A 12,821-nucleotide genomic window follows, 5' to 3' on the forward strand; every position below is an offset into this window, starting at 1 on the left:
AGAATCTTCAGCTTATTGGGGACTTTTATAAAGATAATCTTCATTTTTTCACATTTTTACATGAAATTAATTTTTTCCTAACGTAAATCTCATTGTAAGGCGTTAAACGATCCATCTGGACTGAATGGAGGAAGAAGAAAGAAGTTTTCTGCTGTTTTAGTCGCAAACTGAAGCTGAGCCTGCAGGCGTTTCTCAGAGACGAGGAAAGTCAAACAGGAGTCCCACAGGGTGTCTTCTTGGCCCACTTCCTCTTCAGCTCTGTGGTTGGTACAACAATTTCTCTACTTTTGAATAATGTGAACTGAAAGTGACATCAGATCACAAAACGAAGCTTTTCAGGCTGAATTTGTCTCAGATTTGACTGGGATCAGTTTTACTCCTCCGTCTGATGAACAGACAGGAAGTGGATTAATATTAACGAAGGGCGCCGTTCTCAGAGCTGCGTTGGTGCCGATGATGCAGAGGATGAGATCTTATCACCGCCTGACATTTTCACGCTTCTAAAATAGATACAAACATTAAAATAAAAACTGGAAGCCTTAAAAGAACAAACTGCTACAACAAGCTAACGACTGGTTTGAAATGGAGGCTCCACAGGGACGTGAACTCGGATCACTTGGGTTCAGGTTTACAGGGAAAACTTTTCTAACGCGGCTAAACTCATAAAATAAACTGTAAATTTTTGTTTCCAAACACGTTCAGTAAAAAATGCATGATGGGAATTTTTTTAAATTTAAATTTCTCTCTTCACTCTGATGGAGAGAAAAACCTTTCACCTGGTTTCAGCTTCGGGTCGGAAACAGAACCTGATCTGCAGGTCCACCTTTGGTCCAGATGCCTGCAGGCGACGAGACGCAGGAAGGAAACGCTGACTGAGCGAAAGACACTTAACTACCATATGTTGCCTTGAAGACATGGTTTGTCTTCAAGGTTTCAGAAGATTCTCGTGAAACCTCGGACTCCACGGAACCGGGTCCAGTCCAGTATCAACCTCCAGGTGTTTCTAACAAGCAGACATTAGCTGCTGGGTTAGTTGGGCTCTCTGCTCCAGGGAAATCAGCTGCACCTTTAAAGCAGCAGTTCCTCTGGAGCAGCGACAGGTGGCGCCGCGTTAGTCCTTTTCATCTCCGGCAGTCGGACTTTTATACGAAGCGACGTGCAGAGAAGAAGAACGGAGACGCCCTGAGTTAAGATGGCCGCCGTTTATCGTCTAAAGTTGATCAGAGCCGAAAGCGACGGCAGCGACGCTTTGTAGACGGAATATTAAAAACACAGAAAGTTTCTATATAAAAAAGAACTTTTCTAGATTTAAAAACAGAAAATTGACTAGAAATGGCTCAAATTTTCTAGAAACAAACATTACTTTACAAAATGTTTTTTTTTCTATAAAATCGTTGTTGAAATTAATCTAAAACTTTCTAAGCGTTTTAGAAAACTTGCATCTTTTCAAATCCATAAATTTTCTTGTTTTTTCTAGAATATTTAAACTCAGATTTCTGCATTCTTTCCTCAAAATATTGAGATTAATCTCAACATTTCAGAGGCTTTTGGGATTTTATTAGCAAATTTTCAAACTCATTAATTTTCCAGTTTTTTTTCTGGAAGATTTTGGTCGTCAAACTCAGAGATTTGTTTTGTCTAGAAAAACTTGGCTTAAAACTCAGAGTTTCTTGTTTTCCTGAAAAGTTTTTTCTAGAACATTTCTGAGACGAATCTCAAACTGTCAGAGTTTTTCAGTGCAGAACTTTTTTCTGCCTACAGCTCCTGACGGTCAGCAGACGGAGGAAGCTGGAAGTTTCTTGCCTGGTTCTGACCTGGTTCTGTTTGGATGTGGACTTGGCCCTAGAGGAGTTGGGATGTGATGATGCGTTCACTGACTGCGTTGGTCGCTTCATTCTCTTCATTCTCTTCATTCTCTTCATTCTCTTCATTTGCAGCCTGTTGTTTTCGTCCAGGTTGCAGATTTTTGCTCTCGTGTTCAGGAATAAAAGTGGGATGATGCTGATCCGGGTTTCCGGCTGTGATTGTGGAAAACTTTGTGAACATAAAGTGTCTTCAGAAGATGGCGGCGCAGCGTGTTTCCTCCTCAGACTATCTGCTCGTCTCCGTGAAGCTGCTGCGGTCGCACCGTTGGCAGTTTACCCAACACACCTGAAGCCTGAATCCAGGACGCCTCGGCGCTCCGTCAGCGACATGTTGAGGCGTTTTCCCCTCGCTCTCCCTGTCCAACATGGCCGCCCAGCTATCAGCTGGTTCCGCTGGCTGTTATCAGCTGCAGCCATGCGGTTCTGGTCACTTTATCGGACCGCAGAGCTGATGTTCAGATGCTTCAGAGAGGAAAACCACAGAGCTGCTTCCTGAGCGGGGGATTAACATCGCTTGCTCAACGGCTCTGAGGCAGAGGCTGCAGAACCAGTTCCATCAGAACCGGGTTCAGCTTTTGATCAGAAGATAAATTAATCTGATGTAAATTTAAGGGTAAAAATCTGCTGACTTAGCAGCAGACCAGTTTCTAACTCGTCTCTTATGATCAATAATCAGTTATTAAATAATAATATGTTAATAATATGTGATTAAATAATGAGATCCAGTTTAAGGTTTTTGTTAAACTTTATTTCTGGTTAAAAGTTTATTTTTCAAAACGGAGCGCATCAGTATCTCCAGTTTTCATTTTAAATAAAATCATCTTTGCATCTCCTGCTGAATAAATGTAGTTTATTTGATCTGCTTTTAAATGTCGTTAAATTAAAGTTTATCATGTTTAACCCAACAGAACCGTGACTGGACCCGGATCTGGTTCTGTTTGTCTCTCATTTAGCTGAACTGTGAATTTATCTAGTTTAGAAACATTTAGTGTTTCTATTGTTTCTGTATTGATCCAGATATTAATCAATGATCTGGGCAGAAGAAAAACCCAGAAAGGAGGAAATAGTTTTATCATCCAGTAACTTGTGGATGTTTGTTGTTAAAGTTTCAGTCAGTCGGAATTAAGCAGGCCAAGCTCCAGTACAAACAGCGGATTGAGGAACACTTCATCAACAACAACCCCCGAAGCATGTGGAGAGGCATCAGGACCATGACGGACTACAAACACAGCACTCAGCTGACCAGCCGCGACCCCACCCTGCCTGACACCTTAAACAGCTTCTTTGCCCGCTTTGACACAGTGGGCAGCAGAGAAGCTGTACATCTACCCCGACTGAAGAGCAGTACCAGCCTCTCGTCCTGCAGCAGCACAGGGACGTCCACCCTGAGGAGGATCAACACCCACAAAGCTACGGACCGGACAAAGGTGTCAGGCCAGAGCGAAAACGTGCGCCGACCAGCTGGCAGGAGTGTTTCTGGACATTTTCAATCTGTCCCTGCAGTTCACCATGGTTCCTGAGTGTCTCAAGTCTTCCACCATCATCCCTGTACCGAAGAAGACGACCATCACCAGCCTGAACGATTACCGGCCCGTCGCTCTGACCCCGGTGATCATGAAGTGCTTTGAGAGGATTCTTCTGAGGTACATCAGACACTTCATCCCTGCAGACCTGGACAGCCTTCAGTTCGCCTACAGAGCGAACCGGTCAACAGAGGATGCTGTCTCCATCACTCTGCACACAGCCCTGACCCATCTGCAGCATCCCAACACCTACGTCAGGATGCTATTTGTAGACTTCAGCTCAGCATTTAACACCGTCATCCCAGACAAGCTGGTGCTGAAGCTACTCAAGGTGGGGCTGCCTGCTTCACTGTGCCACTGGATCAGAGACTTCCTCACCAACAGGCCTCAGGTGGTGAGAATAGGTGGCTCAACATCGTCCCCACTGGTCCTCAACACAGGCACGCCGCAGGGCTGTGTGCTCAGCCCAGCTCTCTTCACCCTGTTCACACACGACTGCGTTGCCATCCACCCCACCAACACAGTCGTCAAGTTTGCGGACGACACAACAGTAGTGGGTCTCATTTCAGACAACAACGAGACCCCCTACAGAGAGGAGATTCAGCAGCTCACTCAGTGGTGTTCAGCCAACAACTTGGTGCTGAACACAGGGAAGACCAAGGAGGTCATTGTGGACTACAGAAGGTCCAGGAGGACGGGTCACACTCTCCTTCTCATAGATGGAGAAGAGGTGGAGCGTGTGGACAACATCAAGTTCCTGGGCCTCCACATCACGTCTGACCTCTCCTGGAATACCAACACCTCCCACCTGGTGAAGAAAGCACAACAAAGGCTCTTCTTCCTCAGGAAACTGAGACGGGCTGGACTTTCCTCACGGCTGCTCGTGAACTTTTACAGGGCGACGATCGAGAGCGTCCTCTGCCTCAACGTGACTGTGTGGTATGGTAGCTGCACAGCACTGGAGAGGAAACAACTGACACGGGTGGTGAGAACAGCACAAGGCATTGTGGGATGCCCCCTCCCGGACCTGGACTCTATTTACATAGGCCGGGTCAAGAAGAGAGCTGGATTCATAGCCATGGATTCAAGCCACCCGGGCCACAGACTGTTTGTGCCGCTGCCATCAGGCAAGCGGTTCAGGAATATACGGACTACAACAAACAGACTGAGAAACAGTTTCTTCCCCAGCCGTCAGAGCCATTACTCCCTGCCGCCCCCTCCCACACATATCATAACCTCACATACCCCCCCCCCCCCCCACACCCCAACCCCCACACAGCCATATTGTTCTGCACTTGCACTGTCACATCATCTGCACTTTACCATAATTGGACCTGCTGCTTCTTCTTTGGTGTGGTTGAGTGCCTTTAGTTAATTTTAGTTGTATATATTATTATTATTGTGTTTGTTTATTTAATATTGTATTTTTGACTTTTTGCACGGGAGTTGCAATAGGAATTTCGTTGAATCCTGTTCAATGACAATAAATGCTATTCTATTCTATTCTATTCTATTCTATTCTATTCTATCCATTCAGTCGTCTTTCACTACATGACCGACTTCAGTTCCTGATCCTGTTTAAAATAGTTTTTGTTTACTTTTCTAAAAAAAAAACAAACATTTCAGAATAATTCAAGAACCCTGGCCTTCTTCTTCTTCTTTCTATTATGGCGGATCTCAAGCAACTTTAAGGTGCATACCGCCACCTACACGAGTGTGTAGCAACAGTATTTTACATCAGTTACATATTTGAAGATAAATAAATAGTGCTTTCTTTAATATGCAAATATCCATATATTTCCATCATTCCCCAGTATCCTTTCAAACTCCATTCTTGATCTGTCCTTCCAACTATTCTCTCAATTTCTCCCTTCACATTCATGTTTACAGTTCATTAATACATGTTCTATGTTTCTCCACATTCTTCACACATATCATTGTTTTTCTTCCCTATTAAATATAAAGTATCATTTCAATATTATCATTTCTACATACTATATAGTATGTCGTCCGAAATATTGAAAAAAAACGACATACTATATTATGTTGTCGAAAAAATGAAGAAAAAACGACATACCATTGCAGCAGCTTCCTCAAGTTGCTCATTTGACCTATTGCCACCTCCTCCACTTCATTAGCCAGTTGTGGCTCTTGCTTCATTAAGAAGCATGTTTATTTGAGCTTCAGCTCTGAATGCGTCCAACGGCTCGCCCAGAATGTGCGAGGCCGACCACATGACCAGAGGTAAGGCTGTTCTGTTATGGTCTCCGGCTGTTTCCCCGTCTGAAAGTCCGTCTCTCTGGTTCCGTAGAGGACGTGAACATTGGTCTTTTTGTTTTCCCGCGGCTGCGTCTCATCTAGAAGGACACAGAGGGAAGAAAATCTCAAACTGACAACGACTTACCAGTTAGTTTTCATGGAAAACCTGCAGAGATAATTGACTTTCCCTGCAAAAATGTTGGGCCTTCCTGTTCTTATCGGCTCCATTTTGGCCACTGGACTCAAACAAAACCCCTCGGACGTTTCAGCTTGACAAATAAACACATTTTGTTCAGCATAAAGAAAAGGATCAAATCTTACAAGTCATGCAGAGTGACATAAAAATAGAGCAGGACGTCTTCCTGGAAGCAGACTAAAAGGAACAACATAAAATCATATATCCATAATACTTCAATGTTTCAATGTGACTGCTGCTTTACCATTTTAATACTCTTTTGAAAAATAAATCTAAAAGTTCAGAACACATGTTTCAGTTCAGAAATGGGGATAATCTCCCTTCAATTTCTGCAGGATTAAAAACATCTCCACCAAAAAATCTACAGCAAATTTGTCTCTCTTTCCTCTCGTGTGTAAATATGTTTACAGAAACAGAATTCAAACCCCCCAAAAAATTCAAAACATGAAAGGATGACTTTTATTAACATGATTCCTCTTGGCTGTCATGTACTTTTAAAATATTGATAACTGTCCTTCCAAATCAGTGGATCCTGGACACGGAAGATGGAGCCGGTGCTGGGAAAGACGTACTCAGAAATGACTCACAAGTCGTGGGCGTCTTGGTGGAGCGTTTGAGGACCCAGGGATGGGAGACGACGCCTTCAATGGGCAACCTGTGCATGGGGTTGGGCTGCAGCAGCTTGGCCAGCAAGTCTTTAGCTCCGGCACTAATGGAAGCATGTGGAGGGGAACTGTACTCCACCTACACCAATAATAAATATTAACAACATGTTAGCTGGTCCGTCTGCCTAAAAGATTTTTATTTTGGATCTCTGTGCTCCAAAAAGCTCAAATATTTGGATAAAACTCCTGTGAAAATTAGGAATTGAATTATTGCATTCATCAGCATTCTTACCTTAGAAATCCTACGGTAGGTTCATCGTGACTTTTTGTTTCAAATGGACGTTTTCCAACAAGACACTCATAGCAAAGGACCCCCAGACTCCACAGGTCCACCTTCTCATCCTGAGTTTGGTCGTCCAGCGATCCACACAGGGTGGACCTCCTGCATGGACAGAACAACACAATGTCAGAGCTGAAATGACTACAGAGCATGCTAACATGTCAGCATGCACATACCTTAAAGATGGAATGTGAACAGAAGAACCAAAGTCAGCGATCTTCAGCTCCCCGTTTCCTCCCAGCAACAGGTTCTCTGGTTTGATGTCTCTGTAGTGGAGCGCATCTGCCAGCTCCATGATGCACTAAAAACAAAAGCAAAACAGAAAGTAGCTCATCTGTGAGCTTTAACTAGACCAGAGGCCAGTTATGTTTAAAATGCTTCGTTATTTAATTTGCGTTTTACTTAGAATTACTAATCGGACTTTCTGAACCGTTTCAAATGTTTGTCGCCGTTTATCGACATGTTGAACTGAGTTGGTCAACTTGTTGCTTTCATCTGTTTCTTTATTATTTATTAAACTACTGGAGCTTCTGGTGGATTCAGCTGCACTGATGCTGCTTATCAGCTACATTTATAATCCACAACTTTTACACCAGTTTTCAAATCATAAAACCGTTTTAAATGAATTCAGATGGTCAATACGAAACATCGGATCGCTGCATCCAGACGTTAAACTGTCTAAAATGGCCGTCGCTTCTACGTTACATATATAAATATTATATTCCTGTCTGTAAAGAGACTCTGTGTCTGTTACGAATTTCTCCTTTTGAGCTGAATGGTTGCAACATTTCTCCTGCATGTTTGCACGTCTGCATCGCATTTGATTGGATGCAGGAATGTTCTGCTGCGTTTCGGGTCCAGAGAGTCGTTTGGACCGGACCTTAGAACCGACCTGTTTCTGTAGATCTGGGTCGGAGTGGAACCGTCAGGAGCCAGGCTGATCTCCACGTCTCCTCTGCCCGGAGAAAAACAAGAAAAGGCGACTCAGATTCACATTCAAACCTCATGAACTGAAACTACTTTCCACAAATGTTCACACAAAGTGTCGCAGCTTTCAGCTCAGGAATATCTGAGGAATCTTAACTAAACTGAAATATTTCCTGGTTCAGGATTTCTCTTCTGCACGTCACAATTACACCCAGTGAAAACCTTTTCCAGTGAACTGACACATCAACACCAGCAGCAGGTTTTCGTTTCTCTCACTCTGCCAGTTACTGATTTAGGACTTTTCTTCAACATCCTGGAAACAGAACTGCAGTGAAGAACAGAAACAAATGATTCATCAGAGCAGTAGATGGCTGTTCAAGAAGTCCAAATGGAAACCTGGACCTGGTCGTCCGCTTCCTGCTGGGTCTGTCGCTGCAGACCAATCAGAGACTCGTACACACAGACAGGAAGCAGCTCAGACCAATGAGGAGACAGTTCAGTACATAAGAAGAAAACATCAGCGACAATCTGCCTGTAGAGAAGATCATCAACCTTTTCCACTGTCTGAATGAAACTGAACCATCGTTCTAGTGGAGGAGATCCAACAGTCTCTGAGTTCAGGACGTCTGTCCTCTGGTAAACTGTCTCCTGCTCAGTGGTCGGCTCTGGTCTTCATCTTACCGTCATCAGAAAAAGATCTGGATGAGTTTGATCTGGAAAAGGATTCTCCTTCAGAGGAGACTCTTCTCAGACTGAGAGGTCAAAGCTGCTAACAAAGTCATACAAGTACAAACAGAGCCAGATACATCTGGTTCATCAGGCTCAGCTTGCTTTATTTGTTCAATCATTTGTTTTTGGGGCGATTTCAGTTCTTAGATTCTTTATACTTTAGTTTTGAAGTCGTTCTTTAAACTTGAACATGTGAGTATTTGAGGCTGGAAGCTCTCAGCCCTGAACTCCATCACCTTACAGAGCTACAACCATCTGGGAGGCGGGAATGAAGACGCTCTCCTTTGGAGAGACGGTGAAAATGGCAGACTGGAAACTGAAAAATGATTAAATAGTTATTCAAAGAGAAACTCTGAGCTTTAAGTCCAACAGACCTAAAGCTGTTGGCCTGAACAGCAAAGTGCCAAAGTTTGAACCGATTCTGTTTTTACTGGATGCTGCAGCAAGTATGAAGTCAATCGACATCCTGAGGAGTTGAGGACATGAAATCACTTCCTGTCTCCTCCGGTGGGTTTCAGGTGAGGTACCGCTCACCTGAACAGCGCCCTCTGCTGCACTGGTGTGCTTCTCTTCTGGCTGTTGCATCCAGTGGAGACCACAGCTCACCTGGAAAGAGATGAACAAGTCATTATTGATAATTATATATGGCAGATGAAATGCAGCAATACTGTGAAAAGTTTATTACTAAATAACTAAAAACTCTCCAGAGTTTCTCCTCCTGCATCTTATGAATCGTAGCTTCAGAACCTTGAGCTGCTTTTAGCCTCTATTTAGCTCAGAGTTTTGAGCCGAGGCTCCAGAAATCAGGTCATTGTCGTGTTGCTTCATGTCTCTGTTAGGAAGGACTCAGTTTTTCTAAAACTTGTTGAATTCCAGCGTGTAAATGAGTCTTTGTCTGTGAAATGTTGCTACCTTCAGGGTGAGTCCTTTGCAGCCATCTTGGGATTCTGCTAAAGAAGAGGCCCGCCTCAAACACTCTTTTATAGAACCGGCTGCACTTTGATTGGCCGGGCAAATGAGAGGCGGGGCTTCACTGGTTAATTGATGGACTGTGGATGTAAGGGCGGCCATTTTGAAAGCTGCTTTGGTGCAAATGACTCAATAAATAAACTTTGTTGGCAGAACAGCAAAAGTTTGACTGGATTCTTCTTTCCACACCTTTTAGTGTAAAAGTCACATTCTTTAATAAATTATCACAAACTCTTGTCTCATAATTCAAACTGTTGACCTTTGTTATTCCAACTGTAATTTTCTGTTTTATCTCCAGAGAATCTCTAAAAGTTGAGACTTTAGAGAGAATCTAAAATCTCTCTAATTTATATTAGAGAGATTTAATCTTTAATTTTTAGATTAAATCTAAAAAACATCGACATGACGGCACCAGGTCCAGTTCTGGTTCTGCCCTCTGACCTCTTGGCCTCAACCGGCCTGTAGGTAGAGATAGGCCAGGTTCTGGAGCCACAGTGATGCTGATCGGTGATACGAACTGGATTCTGATCCGAATCCTGAGACGGATTCAAGCTGCAGCTTCAACATCAGAACCAGATGAAGTTTCTTCTTCACTAAAGAACATTTCAGTTTGAGTCTCTGAATGAAGGAACTGATTTCATGAACGCAAGAGAGTCAGAGGAAACCGGGTCAGAGAGAACCGGGTCAGAGAGGGAACCGGGTCAGAGAGAGAACCGGGTCAGAGATGGAACCGGGTCAGAGAGAGAACCGGGTCAGAGATGGAACCGGGTCAGAGAGGGAACCGGGTCAGAGATGGGGCTGCTCTTAATGTTATTAAAATACTTTTATGAATTGATAATCATTTCAGTTTGAGATGAGTAAAATTTAATTTGCTGCTTTTGAATAAACGTTTATTGTTTCAGAGAGAAAAACAACAGAAGTAAAATGTCTTATTTCAAATGAAAGCTAACAGAGGAACTCGTTTCTATGGCTCTTAATGTGAAAGTACTCACCGGAAGTGAATGTAGTTTGTAAACGCTCTAACTTTATCAAGTAGGTGTAATTATCATCTGTGTCCGCTAGAGGGCAGAAACCGCCCTGCTCTGATATTAATAGTTCAGTTCGCGGCTCTGCAGCTAAAATATCAACATTATTCTGACTGTTTGCAGGATAATTAAACTTTTCATAAATATTTTTCTACCTTCAGACCGGAAGCTCAGCATCTTATCGCCTAAACCAGAGTTTGTTTCAGCTCTGTTTGAGCTGAAGCTCCAGTTTTAAGAACCACAGCTCCTCTGAAGCCGCTGCTAGTCTGTTAGCATCGTTAGCTCCGCTCAGAGTCTCTGCGGGATGTTTTCAACTCTGTGGAGATGCTTCTAGTTCACACTGACAGATAAAACACTGATTTCCAGAAACCAGCTGCAGCTCTTCAAACTCACCTCTATATTCAGAGCGGGGTATTTACGCCCTCTGGTGCCCATAGTGGGAACTACAGCCCTGATAATGCCGCATTATTTATGTTTAATATCCATTAATGTGGAGTTTAGAGAAAAACTAAAAGACATCCTGAGTCATTATCACAGATTTCTGTCTAGTTTGTTATTCAGACATATTTTGATTCACTGTTTGGAGTTAACTTTGATCTGACGTTATAAAATTTTACATTAAAACAAACATCCGGTTTAACAATTTATATGAAGAATGTCTGTAGTTATGATAGTTCACCACCAGAGGGCAGTAAGAACTCAATCAACCATCATAAAACTAATAAACTTTTAAACTTTTCACTAGTTTCTAATGACAAGTTATATTAACTTAATCCTGTGAATAATAATTTATATATTTCATACATGTATGTTATTAGAGATGGAGATTAAGATTAGAATAATTTAGACACAAAGTGAACAACAACTACTTATAAAGTAATATTTTATTTTACAATAGATGGAAATTTAGTTTGAAAAAATCCTACATTTTATTGTGTAACAATCCCAGAAATATTAACTGTTGTTAATTTTGAGAATGAAAGTATGAAAAAGCTTCAAATATCAAGAAAAAAACAACCAGCTGACATAAGAATAACTGTTCTTTATTATTTTAAAAACTGTTTAAAATTATAAAATAAAGCTGCTGTATTAAACTCTTTACAAGACGTTTTATTTCTAATCAAACTGAATAAAATCCTGCAGTGACTCTTATTTAATGACAGTAATGTAAGCTGACTTGATCTGACTTTATAACAGTGAAAATTAAAACAAAGAGAAACATCTGGTTGAACAATTTCTATTGATGATGTAAATAATGAATAAATCCAGAACGACGGCAGGATGACCGATGGAGAATGTCCTGATATGTGAGGAAAATTAACTGTTTCATCTCATGAACATATAAACTTTTATCCAAGCATCATCAGAGGTGGAGTCGCTCGTCCCGTCTGTATCAGCGCTGAATTTTCCTGCGTACCTGAACACATCTTCAGTAAAACCAGCCTCACTGAAGCCAATAGACCAGAGCTACGTTGCAGGAAAACTCTGAAGCTTCTTGCTGGTTTTGGCCTCTAAACTGAGACGCGCTCTCATAAGGAGTGAAATGTTGCACTAGGTGCAGGAGATGACCTTTAACCCCTGGTCCCAGGTTTTAGGCGGTGTTGAGGTGAAGAGCGAGGCTCCTGATCTGCTGTGAGTGACGTGACGCTCGGTGGAAGTTCTGCATCCTGTTGCAGCTTCATGTTGGAGACGTGAGGTTTTGCTTCTCCTGTCAGGGATTTGATGGGAAACGAGTCACAACATTCAGATGATTTCGTCACTTTGACGATGCAAACTCTGCTTCCTCAGTGTTTGGTCTGTCAGAACGCTGGCTCAGGTTTCTCCTCTAGTTTTTCTTTAAACTTGTTTCACTTTAAATCCACACAAATAAACCACAGAAAGTTATTTTCTCATCTTCTGATGCAAATTTGCATCCATCAACAAAAGCAGGAAAATAAAACTGTTCTCCTTGAACAACAGCTGTGCAAACTGATCCCATCACATCTGTGAGCAACATGGAGTCGATCTCTGGTTCACCTTTGACCTTTTCTTCCTTCTTGTTGCATCAGAAACTTAAAGTGAATAAAGACGTTTGAGTGAAACCAGGTTTCAGGTGGACTGAAGTCGTCTTCACTGTGAACTTCATCAACTTTCTGCTTCACAACAAAACCTTTCAAATCCAAACACACATCCAAGCAGCCGAGTCCAAATGATCCACGTTCAAATATTGTTTCTTTTCTCTGCAGGATCTGGTCAGGACGTCTGGATCTCAAGTGGATTTAATGCCACAGATCCAGAGGAAGTTTTACTGTTTGGCTCTGAATCTATAGAGCTGCTATCATGTCTGATGTTAGATCAACTTTTTCACCTCAACAGAATAAAATGACATTTTGTCCCATTAACA

General features: G+C 42.3%; 1 pseudogene; it reads right to left on the reverse strand.

Moving 5' to 3' along the window:
- Window positions 1–5,560: 5,560 nt before the first annotated feature.
- Window positions 5,561–7,920, reverse strand: LOC129356450 (aurora kinase A-B-like; annotated as a pseudogene).
- Between the last annotated feature and the right edge of the window lie 4,901 nt (window positions 7,921–12,821).

This window comes from Poeciliopsis prolifica, unplaced genomic scaffold, assembly GCF_027474105.1.
Source record: "Poeciliopsis prolifica strain line A6 unplaced genomic scaffold, Auburn_PproV2 SCAFFOLD171, whole genome shotgun sequence".
In the NCBI taxonomy this organism is placed as follows: domain Eukaryota; kingdom Metazoa; phylum Chordata; class Actinopteri; order Cyprinodontiformes; family Poeciliidae; genus Poeciliopsis; species Poeciliopsis prolifica.